The 25,842-nt window shown below is 48.3% G+C and overlaps 3 protein-coding genes across 6 annotated transcripts in view; 1 reads left to right on the plus strand and 2 right to left on the minus strand.

The window, feature by feature from the left end:
- Positions 1-16,593, minus strand: part of CALCOCO1 (calcium binding and coiled-coil domain 1) — a 394,782-nt gene extending 378,189 nt beyond the window's left edge. Inside the window, exon 1 of the mRNA XM_050748869.1 lies at positions 16,584-16,593. The gene's annotated coding sequence lies outside the window, so the exon portion shown is untranslated. The remainder of the gene's footprint in view (positions 1-16,583) is intronic.
- The window catches only part of ATP5MC2 (ATP synthase membrane subunit c locus 2), a 497,231-nt gene that overhangs the window by 425,739 nt on the left and 45,650 nt on the right, over positions 1-25,842 (minus strand). The window contains exon 1 of one of the 4 annotated variants that reach the window (XM_050749057.1): positions 20,885-20,888. The exons of 2 other annotated variants lie outside the window; for them this stretch is intronic. The gene's annotated coding sequence lies outside the window, so the exon portion shown is untranslated. Of the gene's footprint in view, positions 1-13,081; positions 13,088-20,884; positions 20,889-25,842 lie in introns of those variants that run through there. One more of the 4 variants, XM_050749062.1, reaches the window with a different exon arrangement.
- The window catches only part of HNRNPA1 (heterogeneous nuclear ribonucleoprotein A1), a 414,942-nt gene that overhangs the window by 200,654 nt on the left and 188,446 nt on the right, over positions 1-25,842 (plus strand). The window lies entirely within an intron of this gene.

The raw sequence follows: 25,842 nt of genomic DNA on the forward strand, positions 1-25,842 counted from the left end.
GACGGGCCTAAGTCCTAACGCACACACATCACAAGATAATTACACCTTATATACATACAGATCTCTCTATAGAGTTATATTTGAAAGTGTCTATAACTCTAGAGAGAGACTGCAGCATGCACATATAGGACTATAATTATTTATGTCTATTTTTATAACTATGTAGTTATAAACAGATATGCCTATATATAGCGATAATAATATAGAAACGTCTCCATAGCCATATATGGCTCTAAGTGAATGCTCTAACTACTCTATTTCACAATCAATAAGTATATATCTCCTGATACATAATTCTAACAATATACATTTTTATCTATATAGCTGTTCAGAGATATAAATCTGTCAGGATATCAAATGTACATAAAGCCGGATGGCTGTAAGAGAGTCGTATATTTTCCCATATATAAATCTGCTCTTATAACTACTGTATATGCACAAATACAATGGAAATAATTATATTTCACAGCACATTTAGGTACGGTTAGACATAGAGCAATATTTCCTAGACATCAGTCTGTCAATAGAGCCACCAGTGCCTCCAAACAGAGAGTTATAGAGGGAGTTATAAATAAACTCTCCAGATGTGAACGGATCAGTAGAACTAGATGTAAACATGACTCCAAGCCGTTCTTTCTTCTTCTTCTTCTTTGTAAGATATTCCTGAAGCAAGCCGAGTCATATAACAGGGTGCAGAGGTATCTGGGTACTGGTATTTTTCCCCCCAAGGAGAGTCGGAGGTCGCTGGACTTTGGGAAACAGAACAGGAGTGGGTGGGGGACAGTGCCCGCTCCCAACGCAGCCCAGAAGCCCCTTCTGTCAGTCTCCTGGTGGCTGAGAGCTCGGGCAAGTGGAGAGGCCTAAGGGAGAAAATGAAAAAGCAGAGTCTGGCTTGAGTCGTTTGGCCCTTCTCCGGCCTAAAACACTCTCAACAGGGAAGCCCCGAGCTGGCGTCGGAGCGGAGAGAGCCCACCAGGCGCAGAGGCTTGGGGAAAGGGGCTGCAGGTCGGGCTGCGGAGGCCGAGCGGAGTCGCCAGCCCGTGCCTGACCGCCCGGCGCCCCATCGCCCGGGGCCGGTGCCTTGCCGGCGGCCTGGAACACAAAACCTGGGCCCTAGCCCTGCGCTCAGCGCTTCCGCCCGTCTTATTTTATTGCTGTTTTGTCCGATTAGATATTGCAGCGTCCTCCACCCGTTGTTGTTCTCAAATGCGAAGGCACCCAGGGCTTTCAGCACCAGGGCTGGCTTTAAATAAGTGACTCAGTGGATAGTGTATTTCTCTTTTCAGACCAAATGGGTCACCGGCTACTGAAAAAGAATCCAGATCTCTGAAAGGGTTTGTGACAAATCTTTTAGAAGTTCTCACGCTCACTTGTTACGATGATTTTCCTTTCTTTTTTCTCTTTTAAAAAAGTTGGCTAATTTGTGTTTCTATATTCCTCTTTAATTTTATTTTTATTGGGGGTGCAATTGTTTTGAAAGGAGGGATTTCGTTAGACCCGAAACTGTGGGGCGGCTCCCTCTCTAGCATACTTACTATCTCTACGCCTGTGACTGCCATCTCCCCCAAGTAAACAAACTAATTAAATGACCGGAAAACTGTACCTGGAGAGAATGACGTGGATGTTGCAGGATCCGGGACCGAAGTCTTTGCTTCCTTCATGAAAAATCGGCTAGTCTCCAAGCTCGCGAAGGAAAATTCAAGGCGCCTCAACCCCTCCTTTTACATTTTTAAATAAAGAGCCTAGAAAGGGACCTGGGCCTGCCGGAGCCCTAGCCTGGCTCTCCCCACTCCCCGGCGGCCATAAGTGTTTTTCTGCTTCCGTCCGGGGCCCGTTCTCCCGGGCATCTCTGCGCTCCTGCCGGATCAAGGCTGTGGTCATCGCCTCATTCATCTCTGCCCCTTGGCCTGACCCTGCACATTTGGCCTCCTCCTTAAAACAGGGGCTCCTAGAGAGTCCCAAAAGCCATTAACCATCCCCATATGTGGGATCCCTTCCCTGATCGCACAAAGCAGAAGCCTGAGAAAAAAAGCAATAAAGAGTGGTCTCCTGGCTCTCCTTCCCCTCTTCTGTCCCTTGTCTGGGAAAGGGGTTCCCAACCCCAGCCCCTCAAGGGCATATTGAGAAGCTTTCTTCCTCCCTTCTTTTCCTATCTCCACCTCAGATGCTGTGATCCTGACTCCTTCCTGTCTCCACCTCAAAATATTTCCTCTTGCATTTTATTGTTATCCTGTTATGGAGGGACTGTTAACTACTGTTTTATTATTATTATTCATTATTTATTGTTATTATGATTGTTGTTAGAGATTTGTTCACCACGTTCAGGGGACAGCAGCCTGGCCCAGGGGGAAGCCTGCCTCTCTCTCTCTCTCTCTCTGTCTCTCTCTCTCTCTCTCTCTCTCACACACACACACACACACACAAACGCAGTACACACACTCACACATATATGCTCACAAATGCCTGCTGTGTTCAGGCCCCTGCACTGCAATCCAAAGAGGCAGGCATCCTACCCCAGCACGCAAACAACACACTGCCCACGCACGCCAGTATTCAGGCAGAACACCACCCCCAGACCAACGCCAAAACCCACACGCACCGAGCTTGCAAGGAAAGGAAAATACGTAAAGAATCCCTTCTCTCCCACAACCTGGAGGGGCGAGTCAGGCCTCTGTCTCTTCCCCCCAGTCGCTTTCGCTTTCTCTTTTTTTTTTTTTTTTTTTTTTTTCCTCCTTGTTTACAGCTTCAGAGAGCTCAAGGCCCATAAATCTTGAGGGGCCTACAGAGCGCAGAGCACATTTGTATGCATCGTTAGGACTCGCTAATACCTAAGCCCATTAAGGAGCGTGTTTGCGCGTGGTTTCCGGTGTGTATTAACTTATAGTTAAATTCTGGAGGAAAGGGCATTGTGAATTAACATATACCAAATCCATCATGGGCTTTTGTCATATCAGATTAGTCAGTCATGGGTTTGGGGGAGCAACTTGCCTGGATCGGGGTGTACCCACCCTCCAAACTTTGTGGAGCAAGCCCGGGGGTCTTGGGAAACATGAAGGCATTCCTATCCAGCCCGTCATTCGGGCCCCCCAGGCCTAGCGGCTGCACACCTGCGAGATGGCGGAGGGACTGCAGACCCGGGTGCGGGAGGCCAGCGCCGGCGAAGGGAGGCAGGCGAGGGAGGCCCCTCCAGCGTCCTGCTGGGGTTGAGTTGGGGCGGCTCGGCCCGTGGCCGCTGGGTCGTCTGGTTTCCGCTTTCCGAAAGAAATGAGAGGAGAGGCAAGTGGAGTCGCTGAACTTTAATTAAACCGCAGAGAAGACAGTGAGGGGAGGGGGAAAAAAAAAAAAACACACACAAGATCGGAGAAGGAGGAGGAGGCGGCCGAGAGATCGAGGAAAGGAAGTCCCGGCGGCTCGGGGGAACTTGGAGATCTTTCCAAGGGACTGAAAGCTGGAAGTTGCATGAAGGTGTTCCTTTCCCCCACCCCAGCTACTCCGCCCCAGTCGAAAAGGCTAATTTTAGACCTCTTATTAAAAAAAAAAAAAAAAAAAGAAAGAAAGAAAGAAAGAAAAGGTAAAGAAAAAGAAAATCTAATTATGTGGAATGTTTCAGCCAGGTGTTCCTGGTTCCAATGACTCAGACCCTATTGGAGCCCCGAGGATCTGTATAATTGGGCCTGCATAGACAGAGATGAAGGATGCCAGTTCTAAAAGGAGGAAGGGGAGAGGAAAGTCCATCTCTTGGGGTCTTGTAGAAAATGCCAAAGACCAAACAAGCTAAATTATTGTGTCCGTGTAGATCTATTTGCCTATTTACATACAGCAGGCTGTGGGGGTTGGGGGTGAGGGGAGGCCGGGAATAAACGACCAGGATGGAGCGGGCTGGCAGGAGAGAAAATGCGCCCCCCGCCCTTTGCGGGAACAGCTAAGGGGCCTCCTCAGCTCGCAGCTCAGGCGGCCGCGCGGCGGGCCGGTCCGGGACCGGGGGCCGGGGTCGGGCTGGGGGAGGGGAGGCGGGGGCGGGAGGGGAGGCGGAGGCGGGCCCTCCCCGGGCGCTGTGAACTTTAGCTGGGCCGCCGCCTGTCAGCCCCAGAAAGCGTTAAAGGTGCAGCAGCCCGCGCCAGCCTCCGCAGCCGCCTTTGTACGCGTGATTTATGACTTCAATCTTGGTTCACCGAGAGTTCACACGGCTTTCGCTGCTGTTGAAGGTTAAAAGATGGTCTTCGCTTGACAAGTGGGACTATTGAAAATTCCTTCTTCTTCTTTTTTTTTTTTTTTTTTTTTGAAGTGAAGAGCAGACGCTCAGGACAGAAAAAAAATTGGGGGGGGCGGGGGACAGGGGTTGCAGGTGGGCCAAAATGGTAGGTCAGGAAGGTTTGTCTTCCTATATTTAGGATTTTTTGTTGCTGGGATTTGAGTGCGTGTTGGGAAGAGGGTAGAGACTAGGAGGGAGCTAGGGAAGAGATGTAAAGATCTCTCATATTTAGAGGCCAAAGGAGTGGGAAAAAAACAAAACTCGTCCTTTCACAGTTAATTATCTGGGTAACTTGGGTCACACCCCGTAACTGATCCTCCTCTAGAAACCGGAAATGGGCCAGGAAAGGGAGAGAGTTTGGGTAAAAGGTGAGGTTTGTGTGCTTCTCACTGGGTATACTTGGTTGATCATCCACCTTACCTGGGTAACCACTTTTTTTTTTTTTTTGGAAATGGGGTCCAGTTCTGTTGCCCAGGCCGGAGTGTCGTGGCACCATCATGGTTCACTGAAGCCTCAAACTGCTGGGCTCAAGTAGTCCTTCCACCTTAACCTCCTAAGTATGTGAGACTGCAGGCATGTGCCACACCGCCAGGCTGGGTAACTGCTTTTCAATGTGCTCCTGCACCCACAGATTTGGACAAGGGTATTTTTAGGCCCCAGTCTTTCAACTCTCTTCATTCTGTAGGTTTAGCCTGCCATTTACATTTGATGCACATGAAGAGGCTAATGGGAAGGAAATCTGTAGAACTGGAAGTCCTTTCTAATCCCAAATCCCCTTGGTCCAAGAGCCAGTCTCTCTTCTTTCTAGCATTTTGAAAAAGGTCGTGCCACAGCAGAGATGGTGGTCAAAGATCTCCTAAAGACCAGGATATAAGGCTCCTTTGTGGTCTAAGGCTCTGAGTACTTGGAGAAACAAAACTCACTCCTTCTTTGTAGATTCAGAGAGAGATAGAGAGAAAGAGAGAGAGAGGAGATACCTTGAAGCTGAGGGTCTGCTTGGCTCTTTGAGGTTTTTTTTTTTTTTAAGATACGTGTTTTAAAATTTTTCTGGAGTGGGAATTTGGGATTGTGTGCACTGGGAAGGGGAACAGCAGAGAGCTGGGTGTGGAGTTGGGTGTGCCTCCCTAGCCCTAAATAGGCCCCATTACCATTATCAATGCTAGGTAAATATTTTCCTAAGAGATAGAGCCAGCCCCTCAAATCCAGATCTGGGAACCAAAGGCATCCACGCTAGAAGGGGCACTCCGTGCTTCTCTTTCCACATAGAGTTAGGGAGGTGTTTTCCCACAATGTGAGGACTTAGATAAGAGAGGGAGAAGAGCCAGAAAGATGTCCACATCTTGCCAGGACACCTAGCACCAGGCCCTCCTACGGGGGACCTCGTATGTAAATAGCAGAATGGGGAGCAGAGAACAGAGAGACCCCAGAAATCCAGAGTCCAGGCTCTGAGGTCACTTTGGCAGGAATGGTCCTCTGGCCTTAGGAAGAACAGAGGGGCAATATGGCACAGTTTAGAAGCTCAGGGAGTGGTAACTGTTAGGAGGAATTAGCCAAGGAAGCTAATGAATCTCTTCCAGGTTCTGGTTGGCAAGCAGAGGAACGAACTTAACAGCCTCTGGAAGTAATGTCTGTACTGAAGTCACCTTCCCACCCTTTCTGTGTTCCTCCCTGGGAAATAATTCCAGTGGGCTTGTGCTTATCTGCAAGTCTGGAGTAATTATGAATTATTAATTCATCATTAAGACTTGATTGTGACCATTGCTTTCCAGTGCACCCATTTATCTCATTCTTTGTGAGGCAGAGGGCAGCCTCTGTTAGCCCGTGGCTTCTGTAACAGGCAAACTGAGGCCAGCCCCTCTTGAAGGCAGTCCTTGAACTCTGCCCTATGTGGGATGGTTGCCTCATTACCAGTCAAGTCATGTTGCACCTCAGAGTATTTGTGCAATACAGCCACCTCCCGCTAATTTCAGATTTCAAAGTGCTTTGTAGGTTCCTGGAGAGAGAGAGTAGGAGATTAGGAGTGAGACTCCAGTAGGGGAAGAAACTTGGCCAAGCTGCGTGTGGAGACAGGAATTAAGGCCAGATGGGAGGACTCCCAGGCACAGTAGCTAAGCAATCTGGGATCAGGAATGGGCATTTTACCTTCCTTACCCTAAGGAGATGCTAGCCTCCCTCAACTCTCTGGGGACCCCAGAACACTCATCTGGCCCGTTTTCCTGACCTCTCTTTCCCCCACCAGCCTCTCAATTGAGAGGCACAGGTTTCAAGACACATCATCCCCTCGGATGGTTAGGGGTGGGAAAGTGGGATCTGCCAGTTGTTTCACATCTGTGAGAGGCCTGGAGAGGAAGAAAATTGCTCCTTTCCCATGAGGTAATTCCCATCTAAATCCCTGCTATAAGCTCACCTCCCCCAGCACTGAAACAATTCTCTTCATCCTTTTTTTCCCCTCTTCTTCCCTCTGAAACTACAGGCAGGGAGATTGAGGGCAGGAAAGGCAGCTCCCAACAGCTGTACCTAGAGAAAGAGACAGAAGTAGGAAATGAGGGGAGAGTGGCTTAAACCTGTTACTTCACAACTTTTGTCTCCATTCTTCAAACCCAGGTCAACACCTTGAAACCAGGGCCATGGGAAGCCCTCTCTCCTTGTTCCCCTAACTCTCTCTCACAGAAAAGGAGCCCTGCGTCCCTCCCTGAGGCCAGGGCTGCTTTAAAAACTGCTGTAAGAACACTACCACTTTCTACAGGACACCTGAAGTCCCAACCCCCATGTGTCTCTCAGTGCCTGTCTGGTCCAGAGGGAGCCAGTGACTCTGTCAGCACATCACCATTTTGTGCCCCACCAGGGGGTGGTCCATGGAGTCATCTCAGCTTTCAGCCCAGACCTCGCTCACTCTTTCCCCAAGCCACGCCAACATTCCTTGGTCTCTCCCAAGCCAGGAGGCAGGTAAGAAGTCCATCCAGAGGGTCCCCTGGAACTGGCTAATATAGTTTACTCTACTGTTTGATGGTAAATAAAGAGAACTTGGGAAAAAAGGGAAGGAGCAACTGCGCCTGGTGTCCTCCTCAGCCACCCCTCCCCTGGACATTGGCTTTCTCCATGAAACAGTGCACTGTTGTTCTTGGACAACCATTCCCCGCCATCTTTGTTGAAGGGTTTGAGTTTCACCCTCCGTTCACCCCCATTAATCACCCCAGCAGCTAAACATCACCCAGCCCCCTCTGGCCCTTTCTCTTCTTCTTGCCCTTAGTATTCATGTGGGAGCATTCCTCACTGCTGCACGCTCACAAAGACCCCTCCTCTGACACGAGGTCCCTCCCACTCCCCAACCACCCAGTCCATGATGGGTACTACTCACTGTTCTGGATGTTCCAACTGCTGGCGCCCACTCCCCAGCTGTCTCCATAGCCACTGCCCCCTTCCCATGCACGTGTCAGCTTACCACACCCTCTTTCGGGTACCTCCTTTTAGCCCCACAGACTCTCTTCAGTCTTTCCCAGCCGCCATTCTGCCCTCCATGGCCTATGCATGTGTAACCCCTGCCTGCTTCCCTATACTTCTCCTCGCTTCTCTCTTCTTTCCCTCCCCAAGACATTCAGTAAGCACTTCAGATGATGGACCTGAAGCCCTTCCCTTCCGGCCTTGAGAAACTGAGAGGTGGTGTACCACAGTGGTTAAAAGCATGGGTTTGTGATTCAAGTCCCTGATCTGACACTTGCTAGTTGTACAAACTTGGGCAAATTACTTAACGTCTCTGAGCCATCCATAAAATAGACATACCCACTGACCTTATAGAGTTGTTCTGTAGATCAGATTAAATTTTATTTGCATAGATCCAAGCATTCAGCAGGGGCTTGATAAATGGTAGTTATTGTGTTACAAGCTTCTTGTGAAGAAAGAAAGAGATGTTCTTCAGATTCCAATATAAGTGAAGGAATTGCCTCCTCCAGCACCAGAGAGGGAGGGATAAAAATAACATGGTCTTGCAGATAAGCAGGGCCCATTTACCGGGCAGTGATACTCTTCTATTAGCTCTAGAGGGTACCAACTTTCGCTGCACATTGGAACCCCCGGTGAGTTTTTTTGATTGTTTGATTTTGTTTTTGAGATGGCGTCTTGCTCTATTGCCCAGACTGGAGTGCAGTGGCACATCTCGGCTCACTGCAACCTCTGCCTCCTGGGTTCAAGCAATTATCCCTGCCGCAGCCTCCCAAGTAGCTGGGATTGCAGGTGCCTGCCACCATACCTGGCTCATTTTTGTATTTTTAATAAAGACAGGGTTTCACCATGTTGGCCAGGCTGGTTTCGAACTCCTGACCTCAGGTGATCCGCCCGCCTCGGCCTCCCAACGTGCTGGGATTACAGGTGTGAGGCACCATGCCCAGCCACAAGTTTTTAAAAATACTGATGCCTGGGTCCCACCTCCAGAGATTCCAATTTGGTTGACCTGTAGTAGGGCCTGGGCATCTGGATTTTTAAAACTCCGCAGGTTGCTAATGTGTAGCCAGAGGTTGAGATGCAGACCCTAGGAAATGATACAAGAGGTAAGGGGAGGGCTGACACTTCTGCCAGAGCAAGGGAGGGGAGGGATACTCAGCTGAGAGCTGCTTCTCAAACTGGGACATCCCCTCACCAGTGGCACTGCTTCAGTCAGGGAGGTTTTCACTTAGAATTAGCTTCTTTTGAGATCCCAGAATTTCAGAGACTCTCACCCTTTTCATTTCCTATAGCTATTAGAATTTAGAAAGGGGCCACCCCAAGAGGAGACAGAGGAATCGACAAATTGACCTCTAAGAGGCTCATCTCTTATCAGAAAAGCATATGGTCCCCAGACCACCAGTGATAGAAGCAGAGGCAGATACCTCCAGTAGTGGGAAAATTTGTAGCTACATAGTAAATAGAGTTTCTACCTGGTTGCTACAATAATAGGCCAAGCAATTAGGATACAAGTTTCCAGGATCTTTTCCTATATTTCCAAACAGATAAATCACCCCTAGGAACAGAATCTGCATATTGTAATTAACTGATAAATATTTCATGCCTGGTTCAAACTTTCTCCTCTTCTATTTAATGGCCACAAACTTGAGCACAGAGGAAAGAGGAGTGAGGAGAGTGGGGGTTGGCTGTAGGGGGGAGGTTCTTCTACCTTGGCTTCAGGGAGGGAGAAACTGTCTTGGTTAATTATTTACTGTCTTCCTGTTCTTTTAAGAAAACATTGCTCACCTGGAGAAAATCAGGTCCCAGGTGGTAAAGGGTGTGACTTGGGCTTGTTGGCCTCAGCTCTGACCTCCCCCAGGAGAGGCCAGTTTTTGGTGACCCTGGGGCTGCTGGGAGCCGCAGGCTTTGGAGTCAGGGGCCCAGTGTTTGAACACAAGCTCTGTTCTGTCACTTATTAACTGGATGGCTTTAGGTAATTTACCTAATTTATGTGAAACTCAGTTTCTTCATCTGTAAAACAGACATATTTTTTACCTTGTAGGGTGGCCTATGCTCAGTTGGTTCTCAATGCATGATAACTATTATTATCAACAGTAACAATGAATAATTAATAGCCCATTGGATTGTACCCCTTCCCTTCCTCAACCCTGTCCCAGTGTGTAGGGCACCTAAACTGCTGAATGCTTACTGTGAGTATGGCGAATGCCTTAGCTCAATTAATCAACATAATTCTTTGAAGGGAATATCTTATTATCCCTACTTATCTGTGTTTTGTAAATGAGAGAACAGGGTGTGTAGAAGTTAAATACCTTGCCAGGAGTCGCACAACTAAGTGGTTAAGGGCACAGGCTCTGCAGTCTTGACTGTGTAGTTTCAAATTTGGGCTCTGCCATTTAATAATAGACTCTCCTTGACTTATGATGAGGCTGTGTCCCGATAAAGCTGTAGTAAGTTGAAAATATTGTAAGGTGGATATGCATTTCATACACCTAACTCACCAAATATCATAGCTCAGCCTTGCCTACCTTAAAGTGCTCAGAACACTTTCATCAGCCTACAATTGGGCAAGATCATCTAGCACAAAGCCTATTTTATAATAAAGTGTTGACTATCTTATGTATTCAACATGAGATATTTATTCATCTCACGTATTCAACATGAGATTCAACATGTTATACTATACTGAAAGTGAAAAACAGAATGGTTGTATGAGTATTAGAAGTACAGTATCTAATGAATGCATATCACTTCGGCACCATCATAAAGCTGAGAAATTGTAAGTCAAACTGTCATAAGTCGAGGACTGTCTGTAATCACTGTAAGATGGAACATAAACGACTTAACCTCGCTAAGCCTCAGTTTCTTCATCTGTAAATTGGGGATATGAATGGTACCTACCTGAAAGGTAGTTGTGAGAATTAAGTGAGAAATGCGTGCATAGCACCTGTCTCAGTCCTGGCATGTGGTAAGTGCCTAGTAAATGTGAGTTGTCAGTACCATCACCATACTCCCCAGCAACTCAGGGCCATGGTGTCTCCTGCTCTTTCGTGGTGTTTGGGAGGTGAATGAGTCTGAGGGTCCTCCAAAGGTCACAGAGCTGCTCTTTTAACTCCCCCTGACAGACACACACACTTCAGTATCTAGGACTTGGGAAAAAGGACACTAAGCAGATTATGACTCCATTTCGGGAATTAAATCAAAACTCAAGACTAACTCAATTTGGCTTCTGACGAGAGGGAAAGGTTAGAAGGGAGTGAGGAGGCAGCTGGGTGTGCGTTCAGAATTGTAATTGGTTCTGGATCCCACCTCCCAGCCCCTCCACAGGTCCAGGCCCAAGGAGTATCCCGTGGGGGTGGAGAAGTGAAGGAGCCTTAGAACCCTGTGTTATCTGAATGTGGGTGAGGTGGGGAGAACATGGGCAAGGAGTTTGGAAATTATCCAGAAACATTTCCCAAAGGGAGGTCTTCCCGCATACCACCTCAGCCTGGCCCTGGATTGCAGGGGAACCCCAGAATAGATGGGGTCTGGGGGCTTAGACAGGTAGGTGACCTCAGCAGAGGGGAGAAAAAGTCCTGCTGGAGACAGCCGCCTCCCTGGAGAAGTACCTGGGCTGGTGTTCTCTTTAAAGACGTCTAAGCAGTACTGGTATGCTAAAAACATTATGTATATGTACACCGGGGCCTATCATGGGGAGGGGGGAGGGGGAGGGATTGCATTGGGAGTTATACCTGATGTAAATGACGAGTTGATGGGTGCAGCACACCAACAAGGCACAAGTATACATATGTAACAAACCTGCACGTTATGCACATGTACCCTACAACTTAAAGTATAATAATAATAAATAAATTTTAAAAAGAAAAGAAAAGAAAAAAAAAAAAATATATATATATATATATATATATTCTGTGTGTGAGTAGCCACTCAGCTCTTACTCGGCTTCGCACATGTAGCCCAGATTATTCCGAGCATTGTAAACTAAAAGTGAAATTCGATTTCTACTTAAGAGAGAGCGTCATTTTCCTCAGTACTATCTCCCATGCCCCCAGCACTCCACCTGGCTTTAAAGGCCATTATACAGAAGGGAGAACTGAGCCTCCAGGAGTTGGGTGGCTTGTTCAGAATCACAGAAGCAGCGTGGATCCAAGGAGGGTTCTGTTACCAAACAGAAACCAGTGTCTTGGGAAAGAGAAAGCAGAGGAAGCCCCCACCTCTGCCCTAACCTGAGGCTTTGAGCCTCCCGCAAAGCCGAGTGAGTTGAGAGCGCCCGGCCCGGAAGGCAGATGCTGCGGAGGGAGGGACTCCCGGGCTCGCCAAACAGCGGGGCCTCGGGCGAGAGCGTCGCCAGCGCGTCCTCATTCTGCGATTACTGTCAGGGGACCATCCATCAGCGCAGCCCGGGACGCTGGGCCAGACTGCCCGCCGCCCGCCCGGGTCTCTCCAGATCGCATTAGCTTGGGGCGAGGGCGCAGTGCGGCACCGGCTGCTGAGGGAGAGGCGTGGCGGGGAGGGGGTGGGGCGGGGGGGACGAGGACATCGCGGTGGGGCCACTGTAGGGGCAGGGGAGAGGCTGCTTTAGGACCGTCCTCCTTTTCTTCCAATCTCCCGCATCTGGGATCTAAGGTGGATGAAAGGGGCACTAGAATGGGCGGCTTTTGGGGGCCAGGGAGTGCAGAACACAGAAGGCAGCAGGGAAGGGCAGTGATGTGGGGAGTTACCAGAAGCAGAGGAAGAAATACCTGTAAAGGGGAAAGCCAGAGAAATTGGGGAGGGGAGAGATTGAAAACGGGGGTGCAGAGATTGGGGGTTAGTGGAAGAAAAGGACTTAAAGGGAAAGGAAAAGAGAAGCTGTAAAGGGAAAGAGAATTGGAAAGGAATTGATGAGAGAGCAGGGAAATAGGAAACCGCAGATCGTCAGGGGCCGACAAAACCTTAGAGACAATCTACTGCAGCCCCTCATTCTACAAATGAAGAAATGGAGGCCCAGAGAGGGGAATCCCTTATCCAAAGACCCACTCCAGCTGCTGGCTGGGCGGGCTCTTGACGCCAGGCTCATTCATTCAACCCATGTGTTTTGAGCATCTGCTGTGTCCTGGGCACTGGGCTGCTAAGATGACTCAGGATCAGCTCCTGCCCTCCAGAAGCTACAGTCTTTCCTCAGGGGGTTGGAGGGGCTGAGCGTCCAGGAAGCTCCCTCACCCCCAGCCGGAAGGAACTCCCTGAGCCCCACCTGTCCTGGCCACTGAACCCTCCTTGCCCTCTGCTGTTCCACTTATCTCCTCATGCAGGGTGGCAGTTCCCTGGAAGATCGCCCCTCTCCACTTTCCAGGGGACTCCCCAGGCGTGGAGACAGGTACTTGACAAGTTGGCCAAACTGGCCAACTTGTTCTATCTCCCACAGCCAACAGGGTAGGCCTAGAAGCAAAGCCCATATTCCTTGCTGGGTTTCTCCTCTAGGCATGGACAAATCCCACAGGTTGCACTGAGATCCAGTCGAGCTGTGGTAAGTAGGATTGAGGCTGGACATGAAGAAGTACTTCCAGGTCCCACAGTCTGGGACCATTTTCTTGCTGGGGCTTTAAAGTAGCTGTCCTTCTGGGAGCACAGTGTTGGCACCATCTTCCAGGGAAGGACTTGTCCTCCTCAGTCTCCAGTTGGCCTTGTGGGAGGCATTGTGCTGGGAATGTTCGGGTTCCAGATACCTGGTCTCTGTCCATGGGGTTTCTGCTCTAGACATGAGTGAACTGATATCTCCCTGGCATCCTCCCAGTCACTGCCAGCTCTGCAACCATCGTGGAGTCCCTGAGTCCTTCACAACTCCCAGATCATCTCATCCTTCCTCCTTGCTCTGGGAAGACCATGTCTGAGTAGTTTCAACTAACCTCTCACCTTAAACCCAGTCCCTGACAACCAGAAGTACCTCCTTAGTCTAGACTTGACCTTCCTTGCTGCCGTGCTCCATCAGCAATGACCAGGGCTGAAGCAGCACATTTTTTCTACAAACAACCTTCCCTCCCAGTGATACTCACCCAATCCTCGGCGGTCAGGCAGGGAGTGGGGACAGCCTCCTGCCAAGAGCTCTGGAAGGCAGCTCTGCCTCCTCTGTCTGAAGTAAGCTCCTGTATACTCTGAGATGGTGGTGTTCATTTTAAAGAAGGGACCATCTTTCCTACACAACCCAGCTTACATTTGGAGGGAGACAAATGTGAGTTTCCGATCCCAGAATCTTAGCCACTGTACCAATCTCCGTGGATGCATGGGATTCAGGAAAGGAGAGAAATGAGCAGAGTGAGGACATGAATAGATTCCATTTCCTACCCCTTGTTCCAGCCCAACTCCCAGGAAAAGGCCCACAGAGGGCGAGAGAGGTGGACGCTCCTAAAATTCCACACTGAAGACCAGCAGACAGATTTCAGCAGCATTCCTTCTTGTAGGCAAAGTGGTGCCTAAGGATCTAACCAAATGAAAAAGCCTGGGAAATAGGCTATTTCTGCACCCCCGACCCTTCATGCAGAGCAAGACATCGGCTTCAGCCCAGGAGCAATGCTGGAAGTTGAGAGGTTTGGAGTAGACTGTGAAGCAGTTCCTCCAAGGGCATGCCAAATAAGGGGGTTGGAGCACCCAGCCCAGAACAGCATCCAAGGAAGGAGGCCTTGGCAGTAACTCTCTGTGTCTCTGTATTAACTTCACATACATTGTCTTGTGTGATCCTCAGTGCCAAGTTCAGCACCAGGCACAGAATACATGCTTGCTGTACAAATGGATAAGTGAAGAGCCATGGGAGGAAGGTCAGGATCCTCAATTATAGATGAAGAAACAGACTCACAGGAAGGTTAAATGACTTGCTCAAGGTCACATATCTCATCAGAGACAGGGCCAAGTTTCAGTGGAGAGCCACTTTAGTGGTAGAGGGTGTTAGGGAGGAGGGAGGCAGGAAGGGAGGGAATGAACCATCAGACACCACACCAGGGGGAGAGGAGAGCTGTCATCTCTTTCCCTTTAAGGAAAGAGATTACTTCCTGGGAAAGATGGCATTTAAGACCATATGGTTTTAAAAATAACCCATTGGAGGTTGATTTGTAGCATATGCGAAGTTCTGCCAAAAACACAGAGAGGTCAATGAGTAGATGGGGCCATTGAGGATCAGAAAAGAAAGACAACACTGAGAGTCTGGACACCTAAGCCCCAGAATTTTGCTAGTCTTAGATGCTGGGTGACATCAGGCCAGCCACACCCCTCTCTGAGCCTCCAGAGAATGGAGATGCCAGATGAGGAGGAGGGTACACATGGGCAAGAAGAGGCAGGTCATTGCCTCCAGGGTAGCAATTGGAGGCATCAAGTTCCCGCTTCCCTAGACCTGTTCTTTGTTGTTATTATTGTTGTTGCTTTCATCTGATTTTAATTGTTTTATGTTTTTTAAATAGGAAATACATGTACATGGTTCAAAACTCAAAAGGCACCAAAAGTTATACAGTGACAAGTAAGTCTCCCCGGAACCTCAGAACTCCCAGTACACCCATGTCCTCACTCAATTTTAACTGCAGTAACCCCTGAATTGTATAACCTCCAAAGGTATTTTCTACTTCTCCTGGCTTGTACCCTGAGGCCACCACAAAACCGAGCTGAGCACTAATATTCTGAGGAGAGGTGGTACACATGTTTTGGCCCCTGCCCCTGGACTGGTGGGGCCTTGGAATGCTAAGTACTCTCAGTTTCCACTCTGAGCAGATGCAGAAACTTGAGGTCAGGAAAGGGGACATATCTGCATGCTTAGAGGCTCAGAAGCCTTGCAGGTGAGAGGATGGAGCTGGGAGCCAGGCAGAGGCAGGAGCCCTCTCCGGGGCTCTGGTACCACACTGCCCCCCCCACCTCCGGGCCTCACAGTGCCCTCTGGGTTAGCCTGGCTCAGGTGTGCACCCAGTTAGGTCCTGCTCAAGTTTTCCAGAGAACAAGGCCTGCTGCTTCCCATCCACCACCTGTCACATCGTTGAGAGGCCTTTCTTGATGTCTCATGCTAGTTCCTTCGACTTTAGGTGCAGCCCATGGCTTTTGATTCTGCCCTCAGTGGAGATGGAACCTGCTCTTGGAGATGATAGCTTCTGGTGACCCAGGCTCTTCCTCCTACTTGCACACACAATTGTCCTTCAGGCCCTCTAATTCCACATCAATCTTTTTTCCAGACTTAGAAGACACATGCCTGTTCTTTCAGCTATGCTCCCCCACCTGAATTCCCAGCCTGCCTCCATTCCCAACCACCTCATTCTTGCCCTGCACATCCCTTTGGTATTATTATCCCCAAGTATGCTTTGGTCGTGAAGATGGTAAGATCCCAACCTAAAGCCAAGTCATCCACCATATTCTGGAGGTAAATCCAGGCTAGTCTCTTTGTTAACTGAATCTCTCCATTTTGGGTGATGCCCTAGCCTGACTCTTGAACTTGTGCCCAACACTCTGACTCTCAGATCCTCACACATGGCCTGCTGTGAGATAAGGCACAAGTTCACCCCAAGCCTGGGATGGCCTCCCCTCTGTTCTCTTCTCCAAACCGCCCCCCCAACCGGTGAACCTCATCCTTTGCATTTACTCACTAAGCAATTATTATTGAGCACTATTCCAAGTTCTTAGAATACGTTGGTGATCAAAACAGAGAAAGACCCCCGCCTGTGTGGAGTTTACATTCTAGGAGAGAGAGACAGATAATGAACAATATTCTTACTAAATGAGTAAATTATATCATATATTAGAAAGTGATAATTGTTACAGAAAAGGAATAGATCAAGTACAGAAGGATTGGCATGGAGGGGAAGTCTGAGGTTTTCAATATGGTAGTCAAGGAGATCTCGCTGAGAATATGGTATTTGAACAAAGACTTAGAGGTGACAGAGGAAGTAAGCCCCATAGACATCTTGGCAAGAATATCCCAAGTAGAGGGAATGGCTGGTGCTAAGGCCCTGAGGCGGGAACATACCTGGCAAGTCTGTGGGAGCGAGTAAGAGAGGGAGGAGATGGCATCAGAGAGGTAAGGAGGGAACATACGATGTTTGGCCTCATAAGTCAATTTAAGGACTTTGCTTTTTACTCTGAGTGAAGTAGAGAGGAAAGATATGATTGGACTTCAGGGTTTTTGTTTTGTTTTGTTTTGTTTTGTTTTGAGACAGAGTCTCACTCTGTCACCCAGGCTGGAATGCAGTGGCACAATTTCAACTCGCTGCAACTTCTGCCACCCAGGTTCAAGTGATTCTTCTGCCTCAGCCTCCCAAGTAGCTGAGATTACAGGCACCTGCCACCGTGCGCAGCTAATTTTTGTAGTTTTAGTAGAGAGATGGGGTTTTACCATCTTGGCCAGGCTGGTCTTGAACTCCTGACCTCGTGATTCACCCACCTTGGCCTCCCAAAGTGCTGGGATTAGTCGTGAGCCACCACACCCGGCCTGGACTTCAGTTTTTAAATAGTCCTTCTGTTTTTTATTTTGAGAATAGATTACAGGGGGCCAAGGGAAGATGCAGGGAGACTTGTTGAAAGGTCATTGCACTAATCCAGGTGAGAAATGAGTGGCTTGGACCAGGATGGCAGCAGTGCATGTGGTGAGAAAGGCCCAAATTCTGGATTTGGTGACACTTTCCCCTTCCTTGGCTTCCATCCTTTTGCTCTCATTACTTCCTCTCTTCTTTTCTAGGTTGTATGTTTTCTCTTTTCTTGAAGGCTGAGAGCTCTCCGAGGGTGGGGCTCAATCTCTGTTCCTGGGATCCGAGGCAGGACCCCAGGCAAAAGGCAGACAGGCCCCGTGCTGCCTGGGAACAGGCTGACAAGCCACGCAGCTTCACAGCCCTCCCCAGTTACAGGGTCCCTGAGCCAAGGGGAAGAGGCTGCTGTTTCTAAAGAGGATGTGATGGACAGTTATTGAAGGTGCTCAGCTGGGGGCTCCACTCTAGTCTTAATCTGAGCCGCCCTCAAGGAAATCATAACCTGCTCTTAAAAACATGTTAAGACCAAAGCGGGTGCGTGTGTTTGAGCGGAGCTTCAGACAGCTACTTAACACTGGGGGCCTCTGGGCTTTTGATTCCTCCACTCCTAGCCTGCCGTCTCCCCCCAGCTGGCTGGTGCTCATCAGCCAAGACGTTTAAATCACACGCATTTCCTGTAAACATTTCACTTGAAATGCCATCCTCTGCTCCAGAAATTCATCTATCACCAGCCTAGGGGTGTAGTTGAGGAGCCTTAGGGTGATCGCTCCCCATCTCTACCCCTGTCCCCAGTCACCCCTCCTCCCATGACTCTTCCTCAGGTTTCACGCTGTAAGAACTACTTCCCCTCGGTGTAACAGGGCACTTAGTGCCAGAATTATTTATAACATTGAGATGGCAACGGGGCAATGGGGAGCAGCCCAGCCCATGGACACTTTCTCTTTGAAAGCTTGATCAATAGACCTAGATCACTGTTTACTACTTGGTGTCTCGGCCTCTGCCGTGTTTCCTGCTGGCTTTGGGGGATGGGGGAACAGGGATCTGGACCAGGTCAAGGCTGTCCTCAGAGTTTAAGATGCTTATAAACCAGGCCCCCAATAAAGTTACGCCTTCACTGTACCTCTATTCCTTGGCCAGGCCCTTCCCTGCCTCGGGTGAGCTCTCTTCTTGGAAATGAACCATTCTTGGGGATTTTCTCAAACAGGAGCCTTCTGCCTCCCCCAGGAAACCTGGCATTATGCCCCTACCACAGTGGCAGAGCTAGGACTTGAGCTGAGGAAGTCATCTGATATGGATCAGAATGGGGATGTGGAAGATTCTGGGAGTTTCTTCCGAGGAAGGGCTCGAATTGGCCCCACCCAGTCTGGAGTGGAGGTAGAGGGATGGATGAATTCACTTCCTAAGGACCGAAAACCTTTTTACCATCCTCTTCCTCCCCAGCCACAGCCAGTTATTCATTGTCCTAATTTGAAGGCTCTGTTGTCCGGACTGGAGGATTTTTACCCATTTTCCAGCCCCTCTCCCGGTCTCATTTATTTGGGCGGTGTCACATTAAAGGCATTGCCAGACTTCCTAGTCCTTCCCAAAGGCCTGACCCAACTCCTTCCCAGATGGTGAAGCACCTCTGCCTCCTTCCCTCTACACCTGTGGACCCACCACACTGGGGAACTCCTAGGTGAGTTCCAGAGAAAGCCCAGGTGAGAGACTATGAGCCAGTCAGAAGGGATCAAGGTAGAACCCAAGTTGGGGCAGGCAGGGGAGGTAGCCCCAGTCTTTAGGGGGGGTCAAGTAATTCCCCTTTACAAGCCAAATGAAGAAAAAAAGTTCTAAGGGGAGCATATGACTCCATAAAATAAAGGGACATAATTGGGAGCGATATCTAATTTATCTATTGAATGCCTCCTACGTACTCTTTTATCACTTAGATGGACAGAATATAATTGGTGTGCTGAACGCCATCAATCTCAGGGCCTGGGCTTCCTGTGCTGGCTACACCTATTACTGTCAGATTATGACACTGTAATACCAAGATCAATGACATTTTAAATGTGCTCCAGTTATGGGCAATTGCTGACAATAAAAACAGTGACAAATTGATGAAACTTGGGCAGCGATGATCTGGTGTCAAAAATAAACCATAAATAATCTGATTTCCAAACTGAGAGAAGTGCCTGGGACACCAGCTTAGAGGGGAAAGGCCCAGCGAGAAGAGAAACTATCCTGCCCACATGATCTTGGCCACTCAGGAAGCCACCTGCTCTGGAAAACTCCCTCTAGGCTGACCTGCAAGGCCTCAGCAGAAAGATGGAGAGGTGGTCTTTGGTTAAGGCTTGGGCTCCCATTAGAGAGAATCGTCATCACTGAGACTCTGGGAAGTGCCTGTGTGTGGCTGCCAAGGTGGGGGCCACATAAGTTCACTGAGATCCTGGTGGGTGGTCTTTCATGTCCTGCCCACACCGAGGAATTAGAACAGACTGGTTGAGTCATAGAATCACACTTAGCCAATGTTAAAGCTAAAAGAGACCTTGAGAGTCTCTCTTCATGGAGGGTCAGGCTCTGTCCTCCAAACTGGCTCAGCAGAGGGACCTGGATCTTCCCAAACTCTGCTTCAACTTGCCCCAGGCATTATTTCCCCAGGCTAATCCCCTTCCCCACTCATTACAGGGAACTCCAGGCCTTCAACCAGCAGAACTATTTTGGTGTACATTAAGGTGGGCCTTCTCCAGCTCCTTTTTTTTTTTAGACGGAGTCTTGCTCTATCGCCCAGGCTGGAGTGCAGTGACACAATCTCGGCTCACTGCAAGCTCCGCCTCCCAGGTTCATGCCATTCTCCTGCCTCAGCCTCCCGAGTAGCTGGGACTACAGGCGCCTGCCACCACACCCAGCTAATTTTTTGTGTTTTTAGTAGAGATGGGGTTTCTCCATGTTGGTCAGGCTGGTCTCGAACTCTTGACCTCAGGTGATCCACCCACCTCAGCCTCCCAAAGTGCTGGGATTACAGGCGTGAGCCACCGCTCCTTATTTTTGCAGTGAGCCTAGCTCCTTATTTTTAAGGGATTACCTTCATTTGTCGTATTTCTTTCATACATTTCTCTCACTTTAATAATCACAATTTTAAAATATGAATACTTTAGTAGCATTGCTAATACTACTTTATATAATAATACTTCAGTATTGCTAATACTGCTGTTACAAGGATAACTACTATTGGGAAGCATTTATTGAGCAACTACTACATGTAAACTCTGTTCCAGGTGTTTCATGTGTATTATTCTTCATCCACGGTAGCCCTGTGAGGTGGGTTTGTTCTTCACATTTTAGAAGTGAGGAAACAGACTTAGAGTCATAGTGATGTGCCTAAGATGACACAGGTGATAAGCAGTGGAGCAAGAAAGGAGCCTGGGATGTGGCTCAACATTCATCTTTTTTCCATTGTCCCCTTCACAGACCTTTTTAGTCCCATTTCTAGATGGGGCTGAGGGCCTCCCTGAAGAACCTATAGCTAGTCAAAGGCAGAGCTAGACCTAAGCCTAGGTTTTCTGACATTTCTCATATTAGACCTGCATTGTATGTATTTTTTTTTAAAGACTAGTCAAGTGCAGTAGTGAGAAGGGGGAAAGAGCAAAACAAGGAGTCTGATCTATAACTGACTGTGCACTATCAATTGAGATAAGGCACTACCTTCGGACCGCCCCCCACGCTCTTTCCAGATGCACCACAGCAGTCCTTTCCCCAGGTCCCACCACTCACTCAGCCAGGGGCTTCAGCCTTGGCCTCTAAGAGTCAGCAGGGGGCCACAGTTGGCTTTGGAACCAAGCAGACAAGTGTTTCAATCCTTACTCTGCCACCTTACAGCTGTGTGGCCTTAGGCAGGTGGTTGTGAGAATGTAAATGGCATATGCATATAAAAGCATTTGGCATAGAGTCAGGTACATAGTAGTACTCACTAAATGGTAGTCATTAAAGATATAACCTGGGACAGTGGCAGCTAGTTTAACAAACCAGCACACTCTGTAGCACACTCTCACCTGGGTACAAGTACCCCCGGCCACGCTGCAGTCGCTGCACGCTGATGGTGTCCCAGGATGTATAAAAAGCCTCTCCATGGCCGGGCGCGGTGGCTCAAGCCTGTAATCCCAGCACTTTGGGAGGCCGAGGCGGGCGGATCACAAGGTCAGGAGATCGAGACCACAGTGAAACCCCGTCTCTACTAAAAATACAAAAAATTAGCCGGGCGCGGTGGCGGGCGCCTGTAGTCCCAGCTACTCAGGAGGCTGAGGCAGGAGAATGGCGGGAACCCGGGAGGCGGAGCTTGCAGTGAGCCGAGATCGCGCCACTGCACTCCAGCCTGGGCAACAGCGTGAGACTCCGTCTCAAAAAAAATAAATAAATAAAAATAAAAAAAAATAAAAAAAAAATAAAAAGCCTCTCCAAGGGCCACAGAGGTTTTTTGATGGCAAATGGTTTAAAACATCATTTTTATATTAAGATGTATAAAATATACTATATTATAAAATGCACTTTGCATCATTTTAGAGCTGAAACTTAAGGCCACAAAAGAATCGGCTCTTATTTACTTATTAATAAAAAATCCTATATTTATATAATGCAAATAATGAATATGAAGTAACCTATTCTTTAATTTAAAATGGCTTTTTTTTAAAAAAAGAAATAATTGCCCTTCAGGGCAAGCCGCCAGACTGCTGGGGTTCAAGTTTACCCTCCTGCCTCTAATATCAAAGGGACTTTGGCAGAAAAGTTTGAGAAACCCTGTCAGGGACAGAGCTTACACAAGGACCAGAAGTCTGACTTCTTCATTCTTTAAAAGAACAAAACAAATAGCAACACTGTTTTTCCTTCCTTCCTACTGTTTTACCTTCAAGGTTAGCATTAAGAACATGAAATATTTTGTTTAAATTTATGATTCTTATTTCTGATTCCTTTCTGTTTAATAATTACTAGCTGAATCATTAATCATCAACCAAGTGAATGGTCAGACTTTATAGAAGGCTACAAGGCGGAACACCAGATTAGTTGGATTCTTAAGAAAGAACCTAAAGGCTGCTTGTGACTTAGATGCTCTTAAGTTTTATGACTGTGGTGGGAATTTGAGCATCCAGGCCTTGCTTCTGATGGTCCTCTCATTCCAGTGCCCCAGTTCTAATCCTCTGTGGGTGCCCTCGGTAGGCACAGCCTTGAGGCTGCCCAGGGCTCAAGGCGTCTATGTTTTAAAAGTGCCCACCAATGGCCTTTGATTCATCAGAAACTCCACAGGACACCCACCTAACTGGGGCTCTGATACCTAATTCAGCAGCACCCACCACCAAGTCTTTCTAAGTTTTATTTTCTTTTTAATAGTACATGCAATATATGTTAATTATAAATAAATGGAATAGTTCAGGTAGGTGAAAAGGAGAAGGAAAAAAGGCTCCAGTAGTTTCCCCACTGAGGAAGAACGCTGGTTAGCTGGGCAAGTCATATGGCTTTGGGAATGGTGTTGAATCTAGAGTCATTTAAGGTGGAAGTCTATACAGCCTGATTCTTTGACGGTTTAGAGCTCTGCTCAGTGCAGAGTTCAGGGAGGTGGTATCTAAAGGGTGTATTGCTCTGATGAAAATTAGCAGCCTGCCCAAGTTCAAGGTTATGAGGGGACTGATCACAGATTGGTTTGAGAATCATTATGTTGGCCCTTTGGTGACTCTAGGGATTGGATCAAGAGGACAAGGGGCCCACACTTCCAAGGGATCCCACCACACCTTCAAATAGCAGGTTTATGGAAAGGGGATTCCAAGATTCTCCCCCTCCCGCTACGGCATTGCTTTACAATATTTAAAATTCCTTGACTAAAGAGCAAGTCTGAATTGCAAGTACTCCTAGGACAGGGACTGGCTTAGATCCATGACAGCTCCCTCTCTGAGAGAAGGGCATGCCTTACTCCACCAGATCAAACAAAACTAAAGTGACCTCTCTGCTCCCCCCAGAGAGGGGCACTGGGGATGGTGAAAGTGTTTCTGCCCCTGAACCGGGGGATGAAGTAGAGAAATGCCACTTAACCATAGCCAGGACTCAAAGAATTGTGAGACCAAGCTACCAAAGGCTCAGGTGAGGGGCTGGAAAGAGTGACAAAGAGAAGGACAACTGTGAGCCACCAGACACCTTCATTTAGGAAGTCAGTGCTAGGGTGACAGGAAGGATCAGGTGGGCTTTCAAGGGAGTGGAACGTGTTAGAGAAAGAACAAAACTGAGTGGAGACGCAAGGCAGGAGACTGCTTATAGGTGAATTAGCAGCAGAGGGTGGCTGGTGGCTGTGCCTGGGGCAGGGGTGGTGGGGTGAGGAGTTGGGGGTGGCAGTGCCTTTGAGGGAGCTCTTGCAGAGGGCAGCCTTTTAAGGTGAGGAGCCAGAGCTCTGGGTCTTAAGAGTTGGAAAGCAGTTTATATTTCACATCCTTCCCTGAATAGAGAAATTGAATTTGGTCAAGAATAAGTCCTAAGAAGCAATTGTGAGCACTCCACCTGTCCATCCTGTTGATGAATATGGAGTGGGAACAAAGTTGAGTATGGGCATCTGACAAGGTCTTTATGATCCTAGATGCACTTACTACACCCTTTTCCTCCTCCTCTGCCATGGCTAATGGGCTGTGGGTACCCACCGCACAGGGGGCTACAAGACACTCATTGTGGCTGATGCAGAAGCTGAGCCCTGACCTCCTGGCCTTCCGAGGAAAGTGATTACTGTTTTTGGCTTGTTTTTCAACTATCCCTTTGCCCCCAGCAGGACTGAACCTTTCCCCTCTTACCATCTCTGGGTCCCTTCAGATCTTTTATAGCCTTCAACACCTACCTGCAACAAGATTTTTTTCTGTCCTAACGATGGAAGTCCGGTCCGCTTCCTAACATCTATCCCTTCCACACTGCACAGCCTCGTTTCCTCTAGATCAGAGAGATGGCTTCTGGATTCATCTTTCCCTGCAATCCAACTTCTCCTCCTGGGGTCCTCATACTGGAGACTGGGACCATCATCCAGGCTGTTGCCCTGGGCCAGGAATTTGGGAGCCATCCTGGATCTCTCTGCCCCTGTCAACCTTTCTCTGTCGACAGATATTTATTGTGCATCTTCAACAACCAGGCCCTGCTCATGGTGCTGAAGAACAGCATGTATGAACAACCCTGCCCTCACATGGTGGCCAGCGGTGACCTGTGGTGTGGATTCTCCTGTTACCTCTGTCTCCTCCTTCCTGCTGTCATCATCCTTGGTCCTCCTCTGTCACCTGGAATCCTCCACTTGGTAACTAGCAGGATCTTGTAACCCTAGTTCTACCCTTGTCAGCACTTTGCCAAAAACCTCAAATAAAGACTTTTTTAAAAATGTGGGATGGAAAATTAAAGTTATAAATGATATCATAACCATTGGACCTCTTTTTAAAATGCACTGAAGCCTTATAATCTTATTCATGAATATATATCTATGGTAAAAATAGAAAAACTATATGATGGTGGTGCCTCTGAAAGGGAGGGGAATGGTACTGGGGAAGGGACAAAGGGAACTTGAACTTTATCTGTAATGACTTGTTTATTTTGAAAACCCAAGAGCAAAATTGACAAAATTTTAACAGTAACTTAACAAAACCTCAAGTCTGGATAGTGAATTCAAGAGTGTTACATTATACGGACAGGCAGTGACTCATGCCTACAATCCCAGCACTTCAAGAAGCCAAGGCAGGAGGATCTCTTGAGCCCAGCCATCCTCCCGCCTTGGTCTCTTGAAGTTTGAGACTAACTTGGGCAACATAGTGAGACCTTGTCTCTACAAAATAGAAAAAAAAATTAACAGCAACTCAGGAGGCTGAGGCAGGAGGATTGCTTGAGTTCGGGAGGTCAAGGCTGCAGTGAGCTATGATTGAGCCACTTCGCTCCAACCTGGATGATAAAGTGAGACTCTGTCTCAAAAAAAAAAATTTTTTTTTTAAAAAAGTGTCTCCTGTAATCCCAGCACTTTGGGAGGCTGAGGCAGGCAGATCGCTTGAGCTCAGGAGTTCGAGACCAGCCTGGCCAACATGGCGAAACCCTGTCTCTATCAAAAATACAAAAAGTTAGCGAGGTGTGGTGGGATCAGTCTGTAGTCCCAGCTACTTGGGAGGTTGAGGCAGGAGAATCGCTTGAACCCAGGAAGGGCAGGTTGCAGTGAGCCCAGATCTCACCACTGCACTCTAGCCTAGGCGACAGAGTGAGACTCCGTCTCAAAAAAAAAAAAAAAAAAAAGGCTATATTGTAGATACACTTGTCAAAATTTAAGCCATAAAACCCTCTGTGTCCCTCACTGTTCCCACCCACTTAGCCTGGTGTACTGGGTCTTTCACAAGCTTGTGCCAACCTCCTCTACAGACTCATCTCTACGCTGAGGGACTTGCAGTTTCCAAGTGCTCTGGCCTTGGGGCCTTTGCCCATGCTGTTCTCTTCTGAATGCCCTTTCCTGCTTTGCTACTTTGTTCTTGACCTTCTGGATTCGGCTCCTGGGAGGCCCTGTGGATGGAAGTCAGATGGCTCAAGTAGGCAGCTGGTTAGGACCCAGGAGACAGAAACATGTCTGGGGAGGACAATACTTTCTTGTCCTGGTTTCTATTCAGCTGCAACTAGAGAAACAGATCACCTGTTTCTTGTTCAAAACTAGTGAGAGGAGGGTGGAAAGAG

The sequence above is a fragment of the Macaca thibetana genome, chromosome 11, assembly GCF_024542745.1.
Source record: "Macaca thibetana thibetana isolate TM-01 chromosome 11, ASM2454274v1, whole genome shotgun sequence".
Taxonomy (NCBI): Eukaryota; Metazoa; Chordata; class Mammalia; order Primates; family Cercopithecidae; genus Macaca; species Macaca thibetana.